The sequence below is a fragment of the Ursus maritimus genome, unplaced genomic scaffold (genome assembly GCF_017311325.1).
Source record: "Ursus maritimus isolate PB19 unplaced genomic scaffold, ASM1731132v1 scaffold_1, whole genome shotgun sequence".
Taxonomy (NCBI): Eukaryota; Metazoa; Chordata; class Mammalia; order Carnivora; family Ursidae; genus Ursus; species Ursus maritimus.
This window is the reverse complement of record NW_024423343.1, coordinates 25242153-25266046: the sequence shown is the minus strand read 5'-3', so window position 1 is coordinate 25266046 and position 23894 is coordinate 25242153.

Here is a 23894-nt window from a genome sequence, read left to right as displayed (position 1 = left end):
TTGAAACCACTTGCATATTGCTATTACCCATTTATCTATGTGCATATCTATCAATCATCTGTCTAGTTTGTCATCTATCAATCATCTTTCTATTTATCTTTCTTAGTAGCCTCAGTTGTTCACGTGTAAACAATATAAATCACCAAGAAAAGAAAACAAAATAAATGAAGCTAATTCAATGCATTGCCTTTTTTCTAATGACATAATACATGCATTGTGCTTATCTAGGACCTAATGCATTTCATTAATTATATTTTTTGCTTCTGCTGGTGCTGTTTACATTTTTACTTTGATGCCCACCTTATATCCATTAACCACATTCATTAGTAACCAATAGGTTCTATTCATTTCCAAAAACACCCCCCAATTTTAGGAAACTTCCCATTAAATCACTAATACGATTACTGTTTTATCTTAATTTAAAGAAAGTTATATTTTAAAATGTTTATGAATATATTTCTCTGTAGCTTTATAAAAGTATTTCATTTATATATACCTTTTGTTTCCACTTAACGAGTAGTTGGTGATCTGTCAGAAGCACAATATCATTGAGAAAGGGTATTCCAAGTTTCAGTATAGTGATATTTATGCTTTTATAGACCTAGATTATGAAATTTGGGGGTTCAAAATCCATCATTTTCCTCTTTTTGTTCAGATGGGAAAAAGTACAGTGCCAGGGTCACCATATGCATCTAATAAAGTCTGCTTGAATAATTTATAGAGAAATGAGTAAACACACACAAAAAATATTTTGTTTTTGTTTCTGTTTTTTAAACCAAAGTCCTCCAGAAGGCAGACTAGGGTCTCCTGTTTGCCCTATCTAAAGAAATATATCATAAATAATGCAATTGTTACCAAAACAACCAAAGAGAAAATCCATGTAAGGAAGCTAATTTAGAATCATATCTATGAAAATAATTGTTCCTGAGTGTGTGTAATATATCTGTCTGTATAAGTGTTACGTGTGTGTGTATGTGTCTGTGTATGTGTGTGAGGGGGGCAGAGAGAGAGAGATAAGGAACAGGTATTAAAGAAGAGAGAGCAGAAGACAGGACAGGAAAATGGACTGGACAAAAAACAATTATGTTTTATTAAGAATGTAAGAAAGCATATGTGAACGCATTCTGCATATTATCTATTTTGTGCAAATCTAAGCTGCCATGATTTTAGCCACAGTTACCCACATTTTGAACATAGTTTATTGAATCCCAGTTAAATGGTTTCTAAGTAACTGGGGGATGATCCTGGGAAGATTTGATTAACTCATTGATTTAAAACTTGATACTTTTGATCCCAGTGCATATTACATACCCATTATAACAATTCTAAATTTTAATCCCAAATGGCTAAATCCTATGATAAGTATCTCTAAGACTCCCCAACAAAGGATTATTTCAATACTATTGCTATCTTCTATGACAGTGGTCTGTTTGCTTCCCACGCCTTTTCCTTTATATTCAGTCTTTGAATATATATATACATATCAGGTATTTTTATATATTTTTTAAAGATTTATTTATTTACTTTAGAGAGAGTATGCAAGCAGGGGAAGGGGCAGAATGAGAAGGAGAGAGAGAGAGAGAGAGGGAGAGAATTTCCAGCAGACTCCCCACTGAGCACGGAGCTTGACTTGGGTCTCAATCTTATGACCCTAGATCATGACCTGAGCCAAAGTCAAAAGTCAGATGCTTAACCAATTTTGCCACCCAGGTGTGCATATATATATATATATATTTTTTTTAAATAAGATAATTTTTCAGTCTACTTGATACACCTGGAAAATCAGATGACTTTAATTTTTTTTTTTCTATTCTAAATAAAGATTTTGTGATGGTGCCCCAAGGACATAGCCTTGAGATAGTAATGTGGGCTTGCATCTGGACAATATATATGACTGAACTCAGTTAAGTCCTCTGTATAAACTTTTAAGATTTGGCAAGCAGGTGCAGAGATCTACTTTTTGCAGTGGCCCAAGGCAAGCTTCCTATGTGAATTCCCTTGTTTATTAATCCTGCCACCTACCAATATGGAGTGGTCTGCCTCTTTCTTCCATCTCTCCTTGCCCTTCGTGTATGGTGCCAGGTTTCAGATTATACTCAGGAAGCTCCTGAGGTTGTGAATGTACACTGTCTCCAAAGCTTTGCCTTTTTTCCAAAAACAGGTGGACTTCAGATTGACTTCTTTCACTTAGTAATATGTCTTTTCATGATTTTAGAGCTCATTTATTTTTAGTCCTGAATAATATGCCGTTTATCCATTCACCTACTGAAAAATACCGTGGTTGCTTTCGAGTTTTGGCAATTATAAATAAAGCTGTTATAAACACTGCTCGTGCAATTTTTTGTGTGCACATAAGTTTTCAACTTCTTTTGGTAAACACCAAGAAGCACAATTGCTGGGTTGTATAGTAAGAATATATTTAGTTTTGTACGGAATTGCCAAACTGTCTTCCAAAGTGGCCATTTTGCATTCCCAGCAGGGATGAATGAAATTTTGTTGCTTGACATCCTTGCCATGATTTGATGTTGTTAGTGTTCTGGATTTGACCATTTTTATAAGTACTTAGTGATTTCTCATTGTTTTGATTTGCAATTCCCTAATGACATATGATGTTGAGCACCTTTCAATGTGTTTATTTACCATCCGTATATTTTCATTGGTGAGTTGTGTGTTCAGGTCTTTTGTCCATTTTTTAATCAGGTTTTTCATTTTCTTCTTGACTTTTAAAAGTTCTTTGTGTACTTTAGAGAATAATCCTTTATCAGGTAAGTCTTCTGCTGATATTTTCTTCTGGTTGGTGACTTCTCTTCTCATTCACTTGACAGTGTTTTTTGCAGAGCAGAAGTTTTTAATTTTAATGAAGTCCTATTTATCCATTATTTGTTTTATAAATTGTGACTTTAGGGTTGCATCTAAAAAGTTATCACCAAATTCAAGGTCATTTAGATTTTCTCTTCTATTATTTTCTAAGAACTTTATAATTCTTCCCGTAACATTTTGAGTTAAATTTGTGAAGAGTGTACTGTTTGTGTGTGTGTGTGTGTGTGTTTGTTGGTTTGCATGTGGATGTCCAATTGTTCCAGCACAATTTGTTGAGTCTAATTCTTTTGTGCTTGCAAATACACTCAGTTCCATCTTAGCTAAACAAAAGACTTTGATTTGACCTGATATTTTCTCAGATTCCAGCCAAAATTATTTGAAAAAAAGAGAGATCTATGCTATCAATCCCCCTTCTACATACTTTTTCAGTGATCTTTGAAACCTGTTTTGCAAGCTTCTCATTCTGCTGAAATCATTACTAGAATAAGGGCTGTTCCCCTCCTTCTTGAAATTACTTCAGGAATTCTGAGACACAGAGTTTTGTTTTTTTCATGTGAGCTTGTGTTATTTGCCTCTTTGCAGGTTCTTCTTCATCTCTGCCACCCACAGTGATGGAAGTTCTGAACATTTCTATTTGTTTCTATTCTCTTTCTCCTCTGTATTACATCTGTACGATGGGCTTTCATGACTTCAAAACTAATCCCAATAACCATGGCCCTGTCTCTTTTCTTGTTCCACAGCTCCAGTTGCAATTGAACACCTGGCTGACATACTAAGAAGCTGTATTTAATATATGTGGATAAAAAGTAATTATTTTCTTCCCCAGATAGTATCTTCCTTCTGATTTCCCAATTATCATTAATTGTGCAATCATATTCCCAAACTCCTAGGCTTTTACTTCAATTTGTTGCCAAATCTTGTAAATCACACAGGTTTATTTCCACAATCCCCCCACCTCTCTCTCTCTCTCTCTCTCTCTTCTGTCTCATTTACATACCTATCATTATAGTTCATATGTCATTACATCTTACCTGGATGTATCTCAGTATTTGTAATAACTTCTCAGCTGGTTTCCCATCATTGGTCTCAACTCATTTTTGTTCATTCTACACTATTGCCAAACCAATTTCCCATATAGTGGAGTTCAAATCATATCAATTCCTACTAAAAACTATTTGAGCTTTCAGCATTGTCCCAACCTGCCTCTTGAGCTCTTTTTTCAGACAGATTGCTGGAAGTTTTGGAAAATTTTGTATAAAATGATTATGAAGACAGGTAGCAAATCTCAAATATAGACTTTTTTAAAAATTTAAAATGTGAGAGTTTCTTCTAGGATAAATACATATCAAACCCCATCCTTTTAAAAAAGCTATTTTGTTCTTCTTTTCATTTCCAATTAACTACCAAAAGTAGGAACAAGTACATTGTTCCGACCATTGTGGTACATTTGTTTTCATTTACACCATACTTCCCATGTGATTTCTCTTTCAGGAAGTGTTCGAACATTGAATTATAAATATGACTATAGACACCTCTCTGAAGTATATCTGAAGCTGAATCGCTATGTTGATGTGGATATCTGACTTCATTACATGGTCACATGTGTGAGTAAGTTTTTGTTTTTGTTTTTTTCCTGAGGTATAATTGGCATACCACATTATATTTGTTTAAGACATATGATGTAATGATTCAAGATCATTGCAAAATGATTACCACAGTAAGTCTAGTTAACATCTGTCACCACACATACAGATTTTTTTTTTCTTGTGATAACTTAAAACGTGAGTATGATTTTAGGGACAATCACAACAAACCCAAAATATGTTATCAACTAGTGTGCCATCACTCACTAGAAGGTAAAAGTTTTAACCACTGGAGAAAGTTTTTTTATTTGGTACCAGGGGGCTTTTAAAATATTTTTAATATTTTGTAGTAAAATATCAAAAAATCACATTTCTTATAATTATGAATTTTAAAGAAATTAAAATTTCTTTACATGTGTATCAGTGTTCTCTTACAAAAATTTCTCAGGAAACTGGTTCCAGAAAACATTATTAGAATAATTTCTTCCCTTTACTACACCTCATTCTGGCAGTATTCCTATGAATATAAGAACTGTGAACCAGACTGTGAAAAGGACTGCCCAGCTAAATAATCATCATTAAATCAAAAACAGGGATGGGACTTGTAAGAAATCCACTTTAATAATAAAGTAGTTTAAATGGAGAGGATGGAAAATATATACCACACAAAAACAGCCTTAAAAAGCTAGAGGAAAACCAAAAGAATATGCAGAAAACTTAATTAATAAATAAATTTAGCAAGATTGCAGAAACAAAATTAATATGCAAATTAGTTACATTTCCATATTAAAATAGAAACTATAACTTCAATGAAATGATACAGCTTAAATAGCATCAAAAAGCAAAAAGTACCTGTAATAAATCTAGCAAAATGTGTACAAGGCTGCTAGACTAAAAACTATGAAACATTATTGACAAAAATTAGAGGGTATCTAATTAAATGGAAGGATATAAAATATCTGTGGACAAGAATGATCTTTATAATGTCATCTTTTCTTTTCCTCACCTGCCTCCCATTAGACTTCTCTTCTAACTCAATCTATTGACATCTCCCATCCTAACTCACCTTCTTATGCTATATTCATAGTTTTTGGCTGATAGTCCTCTGCTGAGCTGATGCATTATCTAGGGGCTTGTGTCCCATTTAAACCCATATGGTCCAGTAAAACTTTCTGTAATGATGATAATACTCTCTGTTTTGTCCAACAGAGTAGATCATAGTCATACATTTGAATACTTGAAAATGACTAGTGTGGCTGGGGAATCCATTTTTTATTTTACTCTATTTTGATAATTTTAATTAATATAAGTTTATTTTTATCTTATTGGACTATAATTGATACATGATAAATTATGCATACTTGATGTGTGCAATTTGATAAGTTTGGATGCATATCTATACTATGAATCCATGACCATAACCAAAATAATAAACATAGATATCACTTCTCTAAGGTTTCTTGTGTCCCATGGTAATCCTGTCCTTCTCCAGGTTAGAAACATCACTGCTCTTCCTATAAAATTATTAAATTAGCAAGGATTTACTTATTTATAAGGTAAATTATCATTGGTATGAAAGTTGATGTAAGTTTCTCTAGTTCAAGGAGAAATGAGAAGTCTATAACAGGAGGGAAGAATAATCATAGGAATCAAATATGAAGAATATTTATTTGAATATATATTTTACCCATAGCCATGGATTGCTGGGGAATAACATGAAAAACCTGGGTCATGGTAATAGGTTCTGTAAAATAGACATGAGGTGGGGAAAGAGGGCCATCACCTGATACTGGGTATCAAAGACAAACCCCTCAATTCCCTAGGACTGGCTCTGACTGTAGCATTCTCTACATTGTTGTGGTAAAAATTAGATGTGTGTCTTTAGTTTGTTATATTTGACAGTTCTTACCATTGAGAAACATCTGTCGTTATTTATTTTCTATGTGATTCACTTGCTGTGTTGTAAACCTGCTAATGAGGATTGAAACAGTCAATTCATGGACAAGTTCTTCTGCCTTCTTAACTTTTTGTGCTCTTCTTAAATCAAGCACAACATAGTTAATTTCCATTAGGGATTGCATGTCTTAACAATGCAATACCTATGCACATGCCAGGCAAAACTTCAAGAGTTTATCATATTTAAGGTCATTATGATAGCCATTCCCATAATAAGCACTGAAATGGGAGTAAAAGGGACTTTTATTTAACCTTTCATTATCTCAAGGAAAAGACAATCTGTTTGAGTTGAGTTGGTTGTGAAGCCCTTTGAATACCTTGAAGCAGTAGCAGCTTGTTTAAAAAAAAAAAAGTTATTTTCAAGAATGCTGTATCTCAGTGTGAACAGGTGACATGGGGTTTGTTGTTTTAGTGTCCTCAAGCAGTCACATTGTTAGACCTTAATCATTTCTGTTTACTGTGCCTTGTCACATTGTTAGGATATTTTTCTACCTGTGCCCCTAGGAATGTAATTAAAAATGTTATTGTAACATTAGAAAGGAAATAAAAATCATAAAGCCCTCAAGTTTTATTTTAGTTAGCTTTAATTTTCAGACCTGAATTTTCATATATTGGTGGTTATTAAATTTTAATCTTTGATCTTTCTATTGTAGTGTTATAGAGAAAAAGAAGTAAATGTAGATAGGTTTGCCTTTGATATTTTCATTCATGGTGAGCTTATATCTACCTGAAATGTATTTTTATAAATGTATTATTCAAAAATATCTGCAGTGGGTTGAATGGTGTCCCCCTAAAGACTTGTCTACCTGGAACTTCACAATGTGACCATATTTGGAATAAGGGCTTTTGCAGAAATAATTAAGATGAGATCATCCAGGATTAGGGTGGGCCCTAAATTCAATGACAGGTGTCTTTATAAGAAACTAAAAAGGAGATTATGGAGAGACAGAGAGAGTCAGTGAAGACAGACACAGAGACAGGAACTATACTACCATGAAACAAACAACATCTGGAGCCACCAGAAGTTGGAAGAAGCAAAGATAATTTCCCCTCTAGAGCTTTCCCACCAACACACTGATTTCAGTTTCTGGCTCCAGAACTATGAAAGAATAAATTTCTATTGTTTTTAACCATCGTCTTGTGGATATTTGTTATATATCCCTATGAAACTAATACAGATTTTGTTGATGGAAGTGGGATGCTGCTATTACAATATCTAAAAATGTGAAAATGGCCTGGAATTGAGTAATGGGTAGGTGCTTGAGGAATTTGGAGTGTGAAATTCAAATGTCTAGATTGTCTTGAAATGACTGTTGACAGAAATAAGAACGTTGAAGGTACTTCTGGTGAGGTCTCAGAAGGGAATGAGAAACATGTTATCAGAAACTGGAGGAAAGGAACACCTTGTTGTCTATTGGCAGAAAACTTGGCTGAATTGTATTCTGTTGGGTAGAAAGCAGAGCTTGTAAATGATAAAGTTGGATATTTAGCTGAGGACCTTTTCAAGCAAAGTGTTGAAGGTAAAGCCTGGTTTCTCCTTGCTGCTTAGTGTAAAATGAGAGAGGAAAGACTGCTTAGTATAAAATGAGAGAAGAAAGAAATAAATTGAAGAAGGAATTGTTAACCAAAAAGAGGAGCATTTGATGTCTTAGGAGATTCTCAGTTTATCCAGATTGTTAAGGATGCTAAAATTAGGAGATGTGTTGTTGGAAAAGTATACACTAGAGAGAGAACCAAGTTTGTAGCTGAACAAGCTTTTGCTGAAGAGATGAGATATGTGACTAATGGACCCCATTATCCACCTCCAGAAGCCAGGAATAGAGATAGGGTTATCCAGGAAAGATCTGTGGTATCTTTTGTCTAACAGTGTGGATTTTTATGACATACATGGGAGATTCACAGAGTTTTTGAGAATGTTACAGCAGCAGAGACATTGCCAGCTTGGACTGAAAAAGAAAGAGTGGATGAAATGAAAGAAGGTTGTCAGACTCCCAGAATTCTACAGGCAGGAAACAGGCTGATGGAGCTACTCAGCTGTTATCCTTCACGATAAAAGAGAAATGACTCTAAAGCACAGCCTTAGATGCAAAGACCAAAGTCATGGACCCAAAGGGAGGCAGAGCCTGGCAGATCCATAGGCCAGAGGATGATGAGGTTGTTGCGGTTGCAAGCATTGTGAAGGGCAACTGAGTGAAGGGCAGGAGCCATAAAGGACACACTCAATACAATGTCTATTTCTGGAAAGAAGTAAATGAAATACCTAGGGAGACTATTTCTAGCATAAAACACTTGGCTATTTTATTGCATATGTAAAAGAGAATATAAAAAGTGCTAAGAAGGAAACCAAAAGTTATAAAACAAAACAATTAACAGATTAAAAAATAAAATAGAATTCCTAGAAATAAAAAACCAAGAAATTAAATTAGTGAACATGTTGAACATAGCTAGATAGATCATGTAGGGTATTAGTAAACTTGAAAGATCTAAGGAAGTTGCACAGACAGACCAAAAAAAAAGGTACATATTAAAAATGGCTAAAGAAAGTTGGAAGATTGAGTGGAAGTAAAACATACATTTAATTAGAGTCCTAGAAGAAGAGGATAAGGAGTGGAGGGACATTATTTAAAGAGAGAATGACTTAGAATTTTCCAGAGCAGATGAAATACACAAATCTCCACTTTCAAGAAGCGCAATGAAAGCTAAGCATACAAAATTAAAAAGAAATTTATAATTAAGCACATCAAATAAAAGTAAAAATTCAAAGCACCAAAAAATTGAAATCTTCAAAGGAATTGGGGGGAAAAGAGAGAGAAGAAAGAAAGAGATTGGTTGTCTTAAAAGTTAATAAAATTACATACATATATAAACACCTAGTGACAGTATAAATCAATAGAAATTATGTCTAATATAAGGCTCACAAAAGTAAGCTAGAATTATACTCTTGAATTAAAATTGCAGATATATTGGGAGATGGTAATCACAATTTGTTGGTATTAATTAACTAAACTTTGTATGGTTAAGTAGGCAAGTTAAAATTGTATAAAGTGTACAAATGGTACAACTTTCAATTTAGTGAAAGGAGAGGGGATAACAGCTAGCACTTATATGATGTGCAAGATACTATGTGCAAGAAACTGTTCTAAATGATTTACATGGTTTAAATTATTTAATCCTCACAACAATCTTAGGATGAAGGTGCGGTTCAATCCCCATCATCACATGAAGTAACTGAGGCACAGAGAGACAAAGGTACTCCCTCAATGTCATAGAACTGCTCCATACCAAAGCTGGAATTCGAACCCATGTTGTCTGACTCCAGGGCACACTCTTAACCACCAAAACATTGCCTTTCTATAAAAATGAGGCAGGGTAGAAATAAATCCAAATGGACCATAACCATCCATTCACTCATTCATGCAACACATGTTAAACCATTACTCTGTGCAAAGTGCTATTCTAGGCACTGTGGAGACACCAATGAAGAAAACAACAAAAATTGGTGGTGCCATGGAGTTTATGCTCTAAAGGAATAAAGTGAATGAAATAAACACCGCACTTAAAAGGTAAGAAGTGTCCAACTAAAAGAAAGGATAGGATTTTTTCCTTAAAATCCTGTATTAGCTATATGTTCCTTAAAAGAAGCATAAATAATATTAAAGCCACAGGAAGTTTGAAACAAACCAACAAAGATTGATAAGAGGTAAACATATATGGGCAAATATGGATGATAAGTAAATAAGAACTAAAAGAAATCCAGGGCTTCTGTGTTAATATCAGACCAAATAGACTTTGGGTAGAGAATAGCATTAATTGAGATAAAGAGGTCTACTCTGTTTTGATAAAGATTCAATGTATCAGGATGATATTCCAATCCTAATGTTCTATGAACCTAATAATATAGCTTTAAGACCTATCAAGTAAAATTGAAGGAATTAAAAGAAGAACTGAAAAAAATTGATTTTAACACACCTCTCTTACTTATTGATAGATCAAGCAGACAAAAAAATCAATGAGAATATGGATTTGAACAACGCAATTAACAATCTTAGTCAAATAGGACATCTAAAGAACATTGCAACCCAAAAACTTTTCAAGCACGTGTGGAATACTTATAAAATTTGATCACTTTCTAAGCATAATGCATATTAAAAAAAAATTTCCAAGGTTCAGTATAATGCCAGCCACATTTTCTAAGCACAGTGACATTAAGTTAGAAATCAATACCAAAAGAATATTTTTAAAATCATATCTTTTTATATTTAAAAAGTGCTTTTAAATACATGATGGACTGAAGGAAAAAGCTCAGTGGAAATCATACTTAGAATTGGATGGTAATGAAAGTACTTCCTAGCAAAATCGTGAATGCAAAAAATAGTTCTTTTGAAGAATTTATCACCTGAGATCCATAAATAAGAAAAGAGAAATTGAAAATAAAGCATCCAATATAAGAAGTTAGAAAAATAACAATTGTGTTGAATCAACTAAAATAAGATAAAGAAAAGTGGATAAATTAATACATAAACATAGAATTGTTTTTTTGAAACTACTGTTGACGAACCTCCAGGAAAAGTGCCAAAGACCCTCAGACAAGAGCATTTCTGGTGTGCAAAGAACAACTGAAGGCTGGTGTGTCTGAAGCAGAGTGAGTGAGGGCGGAGAAGTGAAGGTGTAGGAGATGAGACCCAGAGACGGCTAAGGGCTAGATCATGTGAGGCTTGATAAGCCATTGCAAGAAATTTAAACTTTGGTTGATGTGTTAAGAAGGTTCTGGGGAGACTAGTTAAGAGTTCACTGCAGTAGTCTAAGCAAGAGAATGGGAGCTTAGGCATCCTTAGTTGGATATGAGCTTGATAGATTTTGAAGGTAGAGCCAACAGGATTTCTGGTTTTTTTTGGATGTGGAGAAGTAGATAATGAACTGAATATAGTAGCAGTCACAAAGGTGATGAGTAACTCAAGATAACTGGTTTCTTGACTGGCAGAGGAACTGTATAACTAGACTTGATTTTATATGAGGCTCAGTCTCTAAGATCGGCCGGTTATTATCCTTGAAAAGCCCTTGGAAAGGCGCCATATTGTACAAATTCTCAGCATAGTCTACAAACAGAATTCTTCTCCAGTATTAGAAAAGCTTGCTACTTCTTGGTTTGAGCACTAGACAAAACTAGCTTACATTTAAGAGTCATCTTCTATGACATATATGTATTTTAAAACACTAGAATCCCAGTTAGTATGGTAAATACTCTGTGAGAACCACCTGGTCTCTGTGACAGTCCAAGGAAACAGCAGATTCATGACCTGCACGTTCCACTCAGAATCTTACACCCATGAAGGAAACAGCTGGAAGTAACTGCTCCTCCTGTTCCCTCTTCCTTTCTCCTCCTTTCCCCTTTCCTTAGCAACCATGCACACCTTAATTCACCTAAGTTAAATGTGCATATGACATACTTATCAATAATCTCAGCCCCTTTTCTCTCTAATGGACAAAGTCAGACGAAGCTGCTTCCTGAGAACTTGCTTTCCAAGTTTTCACCATTGAGAATCAGACCCATACCCCCGGCGCTACAGAGCACATACATCAGCCTGGCTTTTGTTCGAAACCCTGGCATGTGGCTCCAACCTTCAGCCTGTCTCAAAGGAGAAGGTTCCAACCAATTGCCTTGACTCTTTTCCCTTTTTCCTTATTTGTGGGAGACTTGCCCTAACTTAACCCAGTTATAAGGATCACACTGCCCTATCCTTGTATCCTATCCTTCTCTTAGGCCTGGAGACCTTGTCCTAGACCCACACCCCTCTCATTCTATCTAAGGATAACTCTGTCAGAGGACAACTACCTCCACCTGCTTCTCACGTTCTGCACTATGTTCCTTCTACTTGATTGAATGTAAGTCTAGCACTACCTTGCTTTACAAATGACAAACTTCCAAGGTCAGTGTTTATGGTGACTGTATTATAGTTCAGCAACCAGTCTCTCCTTTTCTCTTAACTTCTGTGGGAGGAGATGATGAAAAGACTTCTTGGCAAAATTCACCAGGGCTCCATTGATGTTGAGTTTGCATTGTGACTTTTCTGAAAGCGGTTGAGACCAAAGGGACAGTCGGAGAGATTCAAGGCATGAGAAGAATTCAGTGTGCTTAGATTTTCCCTCTCTTGTTCCATAAGCAGGGTCTGTCTTTGCTGGCTTCGAAGATGGGGGTGGGCCCCCCGCCAAGGGATGCTAGGGGCCTGCTCCTGTGAAGAACAGCCTTCGGCCCGCAGCCAGCAAGAAAATGGTGAATTCAATCCACTATCCTTAAGGAACTGGATTCCACCAGCCACCTGATACATTTGGCTGACACCTTGATTCCAGCTTTGTGAAACCCTACACAAAGGACCTGCCCAAGTTCAGCCTGGACATCTAATCTAGAGAACTACGAGGCAGTAAATAGATGTCATTTAAAGGTGTGAAGTTTATGGTAATCTGTTCTGGCAGGGCTTGGGGATTTCTTTTCCTTTGGTGCCCGCGCTTCTTGGTCACGCCGCTTGGAAGAATGAAGAGGTAGATCAAAGAGCGCCGGACAGTAAAGCAAAGTTTATTGAGTGACAGCGAAGTTGATTGAGCGGTAGTACCGAGCTCCCTAAGTGGGGAAGAGGGAGGGGACCCAAGAGGGTAGCCACCGGAGTTTCTAAGTTTAAGGGTTCTTATGAGAATGTTGGGGGGCTCTTTTTAATCTGATTAACCCTCTGGGTACCTGTCACCCAATCAGGGTTTTGTCCACGCACTCGTCTTCCTATCAGGTAGTTGTTCACATGAGAAAGGGTGGAGGGCTCCTTCTAGGGTGGTGTAGAATCCTTTTAAGGGTGGATTTGTCTTAGGGCAGGGACTTGTCCCTGCCTGCCTTTCTTCGGACTATTCTTCATTAGCAGCAATAGAAAACTCATGCAGAAAAGAAAGGGAACTTAAGTAGAAGTTGAGGATATTAACCTAATAAAGATTTAAGAGAGCTAGAATGAGAAGGACAGAGAAACTATATAGTTGGTGCTGAAAAGAAATTGGGGGAAGAGTTTTGGGGTGCAGGTGAGTTGGAGAAGAGAGAAAAGAGGGGTACATGCTAAACGGGGTGCTTGTAAAGTAATTTCTGCTATGGACAGTACTCCTTCAGATATGGTTCTACTCAGAGAAGCGATGTGGGAGCCTGGGATATATTTAGCTCATATAGGATGAGCTAGAATTGGAGACTGAAAGTCAAGAATAAACCAAAAACATTTTGGTAAACCAAAAGTTTGGGATGTGAGTGGGATGTGAGTAAAGCCTTGAACTGAAAGAAACTTGGCCCTCTGTGGGTGAACTGAGCTTGAGAGGTGGCCAGCCACACTTACCTAGGAAGTTTTAAGTTAATATATTAAAATCCCAATTTTAAACAGAGGATAATCAACAGTGTCTTTTGCAAAACAGAGAAATATATGAGGAGACACCATTCAGTTTAAGGCATGATTGTTGGTCATGGGTGATCTTTGCAAGTTTATATTTGTGAGCTTTGTATAAGTTCACAAGACAGAAAAAAAAAAAAGCCTTTTTGTCCAATGAAGACACAATATTGAAGAATTCGAGGATGAACTCAGTTGTTGTTATCCTTCTCTCTGAAAACAAGTGCATAATCTGTAAGCTATGTGTTGCTTTAGGAAGTAGAGTACCTGTCTCTCGTAGCACGGCTATCCACTAGAGCTGGAGAAATCCAAGGGAATGTGATAGAACGTCCACTAGCTAGCCTGCTTGTGGAACAGGTGCTCTGATTAAGTTTATTTTCTGGGTAAATAAGAATAAATCAGAAAGCTTTTTTATTTCATTCCTTATTGTTGGCAATCTTCATAAAATGTGTACATCTACTTTCTTGTGAATGGAGAATGAACGTAATTTATCTTTACTTTCCATTTGATGTGATAGGATACCCATGTGGGATAAGAATTTGAGTGGGATGAGAGCTTAAGCTAAATCATCACTCAGATTGAATGGATCTGATAACCTTAATTTTGGATGTTGTTCTGAAAAACAAAGTAAGGTAAAGTTTCAGAAAATTGATCTGGTGAATTGTGCTGTGACTGTTATTTGTCTTTATGAAATATATACATTAAAAATAATGTCTTTCTTTAAAGCTCTGGAATAGAGGAAAAAAGTTCTTAATGCATATAAAACACTACAACATGATTTTCTAAAGCAAATCGGATCGGCATATTTTTCATAATATTCACAAATGATGCTAACCTTTAAAAAAGACTAAGTAGTATTTTTCCCTTTAAAAGCAATTTCTCTTCTGTTGTCTCTTTCCTTCTTTCTTTCTTTCTTTCTTTCTTTCTTTCTTTCTTTCTTTCTTTCTTTCTTTCTTCTTTCTTTCTTTTTCTTTCTTTCTTTCTCCCTTCCTTCCTTCCTTCCTTCCTTCCTTCCTTCCTTCCTTCCTTCCTTCCTTCCTTCCTTCCTTCATTTCTCCTCCTTCTCCTTCTCCTTCTTCTTCTTCTTCTTCTTCTTCTTCTTCTTCTTCTTCTTCTTCTTCTTCTTCTTCTTCTTCTTCTTCTTCTTCTTTCTTCTTCTTCTTCTTCTTTTAAAAAATAAATCCAGGGCAAGTTTCTGCTTATAACTTGTCTTTATATTCACTCTGGTCCAAAATTCTATGATACTGCTGTTTGCAGACCAGTTGCAGGGGCTCACCCTAGGGTGAACATTGAGGGTGGTGTGGGTGGTGCTTAGCAGCTTCAGGCAGGAGATGACTGTTTCGATCTCTTCTGAATGTTTCTGAAAACCCTTTGCAAGATTCCTTCAACTGATCCATCCTCTGGGTCAGATTGACCCCCTTCTGCATCCCCCCCCCCACACTGATATACCCAGCAAACGAATACCTCCTAGAGAAAATCCAGAATCAGTGTCTGAAACACACCAGGGAATAGTCAGATGTATAGTATTCCCCCCACCACCACAACCATCCACTAGAGTCCTTAATGCAAAATAGACTGTAAGTCGGGTTTAATGATTTTAGAGGGTCTCATACAAGAGATACGTAAGCAGGAGAGAGTTGAAAACAGTTAAACCTTGTGAATCAAAGTAAAGGTAAGAACTTTTTAAATGACTAAATGTGATACCAGAGGAGATTAGAAGTGATGACCATTAAGGTCTTGAGGCAAATTTGTGAAATATTGTTTGTTCTGAGGACAGTGGGGCCAGGTGATAATTTTATGCTTAGTTTTTATTTATAGTCGTGAAGAAGAGAGACTCATTAGGTCAATATGATAAGTTTAACTACAGTTTGTGTTTTAAGAGGAAAGTAAAAAAATGTTACGTGTACCAATCGAACGTCAAACAGAATGGAAATTAATTCTGCATCAAGTCATACAGCACTCTTGGTTTGCTGGCTGAGATCCTGCGATTGAAATTCTCCAAAAAGTTGATACAGTTTAATGAGGGTGTCTTCTTCCATTCCACGTGGGAGGGAAAGCAGTAAACACTGACTCCATTGATACTGCAAGTGTGCATGGGGAGCAGACCTATGCTTCTTTGTAAAATCAATTCAGCATTCACCCTCTGCTCTCCTCCACTCGGCTTGTCTTCCTAAGTTACATTTTATTTCCTTCTAACTCCACCGCTTCCCTATTGTTCTCTTTCCTGCATTTGCCAAACTACATATGACCTCCCTGTTTCCACTCCGAGATCTTGCAGCCCTTTAACCTTTCAAACCTCAAGTATTTCTCCACACATACGAAGGCCACGGAAACATGTTTTGAAATAATATGCCAGATAGAATGCTAACTCTCACCAGTGAGAGAGAAGTTACATTTGACAGTGAGGAGTATAATACTTTAGCATTAACGAGACCCATGCAATGTCTTTGTATAAATATTGAGAGTGATGTATTATAAATGTGTTCCCATATAGCCTTGCCTAAAAATTAGATTTTTTTTCATTTGTCTTCAGAACATATTGACTCGTAGCTCTCTCACCAAAAAATGGAATTGAATTCACAATGTCCTGCTTGTTACCAAGTGCTCTGGGTTGGTTATACAGCATGATCAGTATTGATCCTGGGGGAATAAAACTAACAGTGCTCTTGTTTGTAGAGCAAAAGAGAAATTTATCTTTTATTTGTACCTATCAGTTTTTAAAGGTGAGCAAATCCATGTCTTCAGACTCGACGTTGTACATTTTCTTTACCACGTCTTCTGGTTGGAAATGTTACGTGAAACCTGGTCTAGGGCAAGTTTTGTTATGAGCCCTGCCACTCCAGGACACTTTAGTAACCAACCATTTGTTCTCAAAAATGAGGATGGTGTTTTACTTATATTACTACTACCACTCTTGAAACAAACAAAAAACTGATTTTGTTGAAGGTTTGGATAGTCTGAAATGTGTTCAACAATTATTTAAAGGCAGTACTAATGCTATGAAAGTCTTGGGTCATGGAAACAGTAAAGTTATCATTATTAGAGAAGAGACTGAATGGAGTGTGCATTTTAAAGTGGAATTTTAAGGCAAATTAATTTACTTCTGTACCGTATGCAAATGTTTTGGGTATTTTTCATAATTGTTCATCTACGGAAGCTTTTGTGTTGCTGGTAAAATTTAACACATGACTTTCACTGTTTTGACCGTTTTGAAATTATGCTGGTTTAAAGATGAACTGGTGCATTAAGGAGATTATATTTTAATGTTTGAAGTTCGTGTTATAGGACACTTTAAAATGAACCTTTTTTGCTCAGTCTTAAATTACAGAGTATTATAAGGAGTTTGAAGAAAAAAGATGAGATTATTTGAATTTCTTATACATGAATAATTTGGAAATGACACTGACAAGGCACGATTTTATGGTGTCTCCTTTTGATACTGTTCAAAGACAAGAAAAATTAGTAGACAATGAGAATCGAGATGGTACAAATAAATCAGAAAGGCAAACCCTCAGGACTTAAAGACTTTCTGAGATAGTCTCTCTGAAGCCCCAGAGAATAAATCAGTATGAACCTTCTGATACTTCTATAAACTGCCCATTTGCTGCTTAACTTGTCCTGGGAGTGCGAGAGAAACACAGCAGTTTCCTGAACTGGCAACCTAGTAAATTTCTGGCAAAAATGATCACTATGTTTGCCTTACATCTTTACGGCGTGTGCAATCTCTTACAGCCTTCGTTTCTTTCTTCACTAACGCACAAAGTAACTACTGGCCCTGTCTCTTCATTGCCCAAAGTATTTACCTTTTCTCAGATTTTATCCTTTTTGACTCCTCTTTGGAATGTATTGTGTTGTTTCTTTTTGAAAATCCCATTTTCTTGGCAGACTGATTTTCTGAACTGCCTCTGTAGGCTTCTTTCCCCTTGATATCTCCAAATTGTACTTTATCCCTCAGATTCTACCCCTAAATCTACTCTTTTTTTTTCTTGGTAGTCTCTTGAGATCCTTTCTTCTTTTTATTATTATTTTTTTATTTTTATTTTTACTTTTATTTTTATTATTTATTTATTTATTTTTTTTACCACCTCTGTGCATCCAACCTCCCATATGAGATATCTGGGTCTTTGTTTTCCAAGTATCATTTTTAAATCTCAGAATGTGTACTTCAAAAGCCCATCACTAAACTTTTTTTTCCTTTAGAATTTTATTTCCATTTTTATTGAAAGCAGCAGTCTCTTAGCCAGCATTCCAGTCTCTTTACCCTCAAAAGTGACACGCATCCACTGTGTTAGACTGGGCTTCTGAGAATCAGAGCCCGAAACAGGGATTTGATGCTATGGTTTATCAAGGGAGAGCTCTTCAGGGAACACCTGTAGAGACATGTGAAAAGCAAAATAGAAAGGGTAAAGGAATATGGCAAAAATGTGATTTAGGTAAAAGGAGGTGGTGAAGCTCTGGAGTAAAAACCAAATCATAGAATTGTTTACCCTTGAGCACAGGAGCTGGCCTTTTCTGCTCCAGTATCGATCAGTAAATGAAAATAGGCCCTTCCGGAGATGGAGTGGGTAACATCCCGGGAATGCTCACTCCCGTTCAGTGGAAGGCAAGCCCCCTGAGACATAAGGCAACTTTGAGCTTTTAGGAGATGGTATGTATAGCAACTGATGGGTAGGCGTACTGGCCATGCAAATGGAATGTGTGTGAGCACCACACTGTCTACTACACCTACATGCACACATCCTTCCTCAGCTGTCCAGCTCCACAGTGGGTATGATATTTATTATTCCTGCTGCTCCCACCATAGTAATGACTCTGATCATATATCACCTGGGCGTATGGCCTACTCTATTAATTGATTTCCACCCACTAATTTCTTCTAAACCCTTTCCTATTTCTAAACACAACCCTAACCAAGCTTTGTTCTGGTCAAATGCTTTTAATTGTTCTCCATTGCTTAGTGAAAAAAGTGTAGATTAGTATTATTATTAGCCAAGGTCTCTACCTATCTCTTCTCAACCTACCCTTCCAAGTTTACTCTAGAACATATAACATACATACTTCTCTAACTGGATTATCTCTTTTGTAAATATTTTTATGACCCCCATTTTATCTATTAATTAATTATTGCTGCTGTGTTCTACTGCATTTGAAATGCTTTCCTCCTGCACCCCGTATTTTTAATGACATGATTTTGTCCTAACTTATTAAATATCTTTTTAAAAAACTATAATGTTTACTTGTCTACTTCCTGAAGCACTTAGGACTCATATGAGGCAGCGTAGATATTCATAAAACCATTTTGCTCCCTACTAAATTATAACTTTTCAAGATACCTTTTGAACAACTGTAGTGTCTCTCACAGAGCGGCCCTCAGTATTTGTCTAATTGAATTGAACCACCACAAAGCCATCTATTTTTGTCTATTTTGTCTATTTGTCAGAATGTTGTTCATGGCTACATAGAATGTGTTGAGTTTTGTGTTGAATGTCTCCTGAAATAATTGAAACTCAGCAATCATCTTCTACAACTTATTGGAAATCACTTCAGAGAATATTAAAAATAATGAATAAAAATATATTGGGAGGAAATCTGAAAGATATGAATTTAACCCAATGATCAGAGTTACCATTAATATTCAGATAAATTGATGTTATGTTTCTCCTGATATGATGAACACAGCACTAGTTTTATGCATGCTTACTTATCTCCAAAATAACTGCACTGAATCCTTCAAAAACGTTAAGGTCAAGAAAGAGGGGGAAAAAAAGAAAGACAGGAAATGTTCCAGATCAAAGAAAACTAAAGAAATATGTCAAATGCCAATGTATGAATCTGAATCAGACTTTTGACCAGAAAATAAAATGGCATAAAATATTACTAGAGTAATTAAAAACTAAATGTGGGCTATGGGATAGATATTTTTGTATCGATCTTAAATATTATGATTTTTGATATGTATTATTGTTAAGTGAGAGAATATCTAGTTTTTGTAGGCTTTTTAAAAAATTATTTAAACACACCTTAGAAATTGATAGCATAATTAAAAGCTCTGTGAATTCTAACAATTAGAAAAAAAAAAAACTGCTTGGTTTTAACAAGAGGTTAGCACACTTTTTTTCTGTAAAGGCCAGATAGTAACTATTTTAGATTCTGTAGGCCATACAGTCTCTGTGGCACCTGCTAACTTCATTGGTAGTGCAAAACAGCTGTAGAAAATACTTGAACAAATAGATGTGGTTGTATTTCAATAAAACTTTATTTATAAAGACAGGCAGAAGGCTGAACGTGACCGATGTACCACAGTTTATAATAACTGACCATGTCCTATGCTTACTTGATCACAGAAAGTTTTTCCATCCAAATCCAAATTAATAACCTATGTGCTTTCAAATAATAGGCAAATTTAAATGATAGATAAATTCTACTTGAAAACAAAGATAATTCTTTTAACCTGTTAATTTTTTTAGCTTTACAAAGGATATATGGAAGATAAATTACATATTTTCCAAAAATATCAAGGTAATAGAAAAGCAATTTAATATTTTTATCTGTTATATTCAAGAGAATGCCTAATTTAAAGAAAGACATACTGAAGTCCTTAGCAATAAAGGGGCACAACATTTCCAACTTTTCTAAATAGATTAGAAAAAGGAATATATGCATATACCTATATGTATCTATATATTGATATCTAGAGATATAGACATCAAGAGAGATGGAGAGCAGGAGAGGGAGAAAGACAAAGCAAGTTGGACAATATCTAAACTATTGGTGAACATGGGTGGATGGAGTATATTAGGCAATTCTTATATTATTCTTTTTAAAAATTTTTAGTTTTTTTTTTTCATTTATTTGACAGAGAGAGGAGAAAGAGATAGAGCACACAAGTTGGGGGAAGGGGCAGAGGGAGAGGGAGAAGTAGACTCCCTGCTGAGCAGAGAGCCTGATGCAGGGCTCCATCTCAGGACCCTGAGATCATGACCTGACCGGAAGGCAGACGCTTAACCAACTGAATCCCCCAAGTGCCCCCTTATATTATTCTTGTAACTTACCCGTACATTTGAAATTATGTCAAAATAGAAATTTATTAAAAACTTTTTGTTCTGTACAGATAGCATTACATGACAAATTATGTCTCATTTGATCAAAGCTCCCTTGCCTCTTAAAGACTTGCCTATTCCAAGTTAAGACTAGATGCAAACACCAAAGTCATACTTTCGTTTTCATTCTTGTCTGTTGGGGAAATATACTGACTTGTGCTATGGATTAACTCTTTGTGTCTCCCTAACCCCCCCCCCCCGCCGGATTCCTGTGTTGAAACCCTAATCTCTAGTGTGATGATATTGGAAGTGGGGCCTTTGGGAGATAATTATGTTTAGATGAGGTCATGAGGGTAGAACCCCCACTCTGGGATTACTGCTCTTATAAGAAGGAAAAAAAAGATCAGAGACCTTTTTTCTCAATACACATCAATGCAAGGCCACGTGAGCATCCAGAGACAAGGTGAGCATACGTTCCAGGAAGAGGACCCTCACCACGAACTGACTCTGCTGGCACTTTGATTTTGGACTTCCCATTCTCCAGGTCTGTGAGAAATATATGTCATCGTTTATGTCATATTTTGTTATAGCAGCCTGACCTGACCTAAGGCAACCCGATTACTTCCTGGCCGAAGTAAGGCACTGGTGTAAGTGTGCCGGTGGTCTGTTAAAAGGGCTTATGTCAACCATGTCTTAAAGTTTCACATTTATTTTCCTCAAGGCCTCACCACAATTAAATTATGCCCTCATTTCCTCCCTCATTTTAAAATTTCCTCCCAAAACCAAAACAAATTTTACTCCATGGTGTCTTTCAGTAAATTGAAAGAGTCACTTGCTCCTTTTAGGGAGTAACCAATATAACAGAATTTACTATTGCTTTCTCAAACTGTTGTTACTCAGTATACATTTTATGTCATATTCTTATTACTCAAGTATATACCTTATATTTCACTTTCTGCATCATATTTCTATTGCCCAGTGTTTTACACATAGAGAGGTCTTAATATTTTCTGAACTAATGCGTGCATGAATACATGAATGAAAGATGAATTTATTTTTATAAGTTCAACTCAAGTTATCACAATTGGAACTTACATCCAAGACGAAGTTTAATTCTGTTATATTTGAATTGTCTAAAAAATGATTATTTGTAAATACCCTAGAGTTCCTTGTAATGGAATTAAGGTGGCTGTGAGGATTAGGTATGCCACCATGACATATAGGAAAATGTAGGAAAGTCTTACGCTGTCTCTCAGCTTCGGCAGAGTTAAAGCCAGTTTTACAGTGTTGTGGCCAAGGGTGACCATAAAAGAGAAAGGTAAAAATTGGTTATGAAGTCTAGGAAGCCCATTTAACTTGGAACTTATGTTAATTTCTGAAATTAGTTAAAGGGAAGAATAAAAATGTTTGACCCTGGAGGTGCCTGCAGGTACTCTTAGTGAATAGTGTGATGGTTGAAATACTGCTCTGCCTTTCATGGTAGGGATACAGAGGAAAGGACTTTTTCTTTCCTTTTTGAAAGGTATGCTTTTTACTTATCAATTACTATTTTATATATAAGCACTCACTCTTTTGGTGATTTTAAGTTGTTTCCAAAGGTTATTTCTTTGAAAATATTCTTCTAAATCTTATAGTACCTGGAGACCGTATTCTTTAAAAACTAATCCAACACAGGGGCATTGGGGTGACTGTCATTTAAGCGTCTGACTCTTGATTTTGGCCCAGGTCATGATCTCAGAATCCTGGGATGGAGCCCCGCATTTCATCGAGCTCCATGCTCAGTGGGGAGTCTGCTTGAGGATTTCTCTCCCTCTCCCTCTGCCTCTCCCCACTTCCTCTAAAACAAATAAATAAATCTTACAAAACAAAACTAATCCAACACAAATCGATTTTGCAACAAGGAACTCACCCCCAGGAATGGTGTGAGCCAGGTTAATGTCTTGTTTGTCAGATGCCACTAATAATAAAATAATTTCGCTCTTTGAGATACTTCCCTCTAGGATGCGAAGATAGCAGAGAAGAACTCTCACTGCCACCCCCACCATCCCATGGACACCTGCTCTCCTTTCCTCCGCCCACTGTAGCAGCAGGCACCGCCCATCTGCAAGAGGCAGAAAACCTAGACATCTTGCATTTCTCTTTGTACTAACATCATGCTACTGATCCTTAAAGTCTACTCATTATATATTTTCTACTTATCCTGGATCTTTGACCTCCTTGTCTCTACTTCTACTACTGCTTTTCTTCATGGCCTCCCCGCATCTCAATTAAATTATAGCAATAGCTTCAAGTCCCACTGAATTTATTTTCTGCAATACTGTGGGAGAAAGAAAGATCTTGCCTCACTACAGCCTGAACTTATCACTCAATTCTTAGATTGCTTTAGTTGGTCCTACATCACCTTGAAAATGAATTCTAGACACTTTGATGGTACATACAAAACCTTAGTCATTTTTGTTACCATTTTGCTATAATGTACAACTACATATTTTTTTTCTTGACCAACGTTAATTCTCTTTGTCCCTCTCTTCCCCTTTCTCTTTCTCTCTCTTTTCCTCTCTCTCATTTACCCATATCTATCATCTATCTAGCTAGCTAGCTATAGATTTGGTAACAGCTAACCCTCTTTACTGCAAGTAGATTTGATGTTATTGCCAATCAGGATGGTCTGCTCTCTTTGGCTAAGTGATAGACACATGATACAGCAGAGACGCAATCAGACTTTCCCTGAAAAACGTGATTTTTAGATGGCTATGCTGAACAATTGACAAGTTTCTGCATTTATCATGTCTCTTTGCTGTTGAACATGTTTTCGCTCTTAATGGAATAATCTCTCATCTCTCCACTTCAATTCCAATACCACCCTTTTGGGAGTTTTCTTACCCCCACCACACTGAGATTCAGACCCTTCATTTGTCCTTTCATCGGATTGAAATCTCTGTATGTTATTTCTAACGTAGATGCCCCTTTTCTCCTCCAGAATATCAGCTCCTCGAAAACAGGGAGTATTGGAAGTGCAAGGAAATAGAAGAAAGAACATGAGCTCAGTGGCAAATGAGGAAAATGAGAAAACTGAATACCCAGTAGGA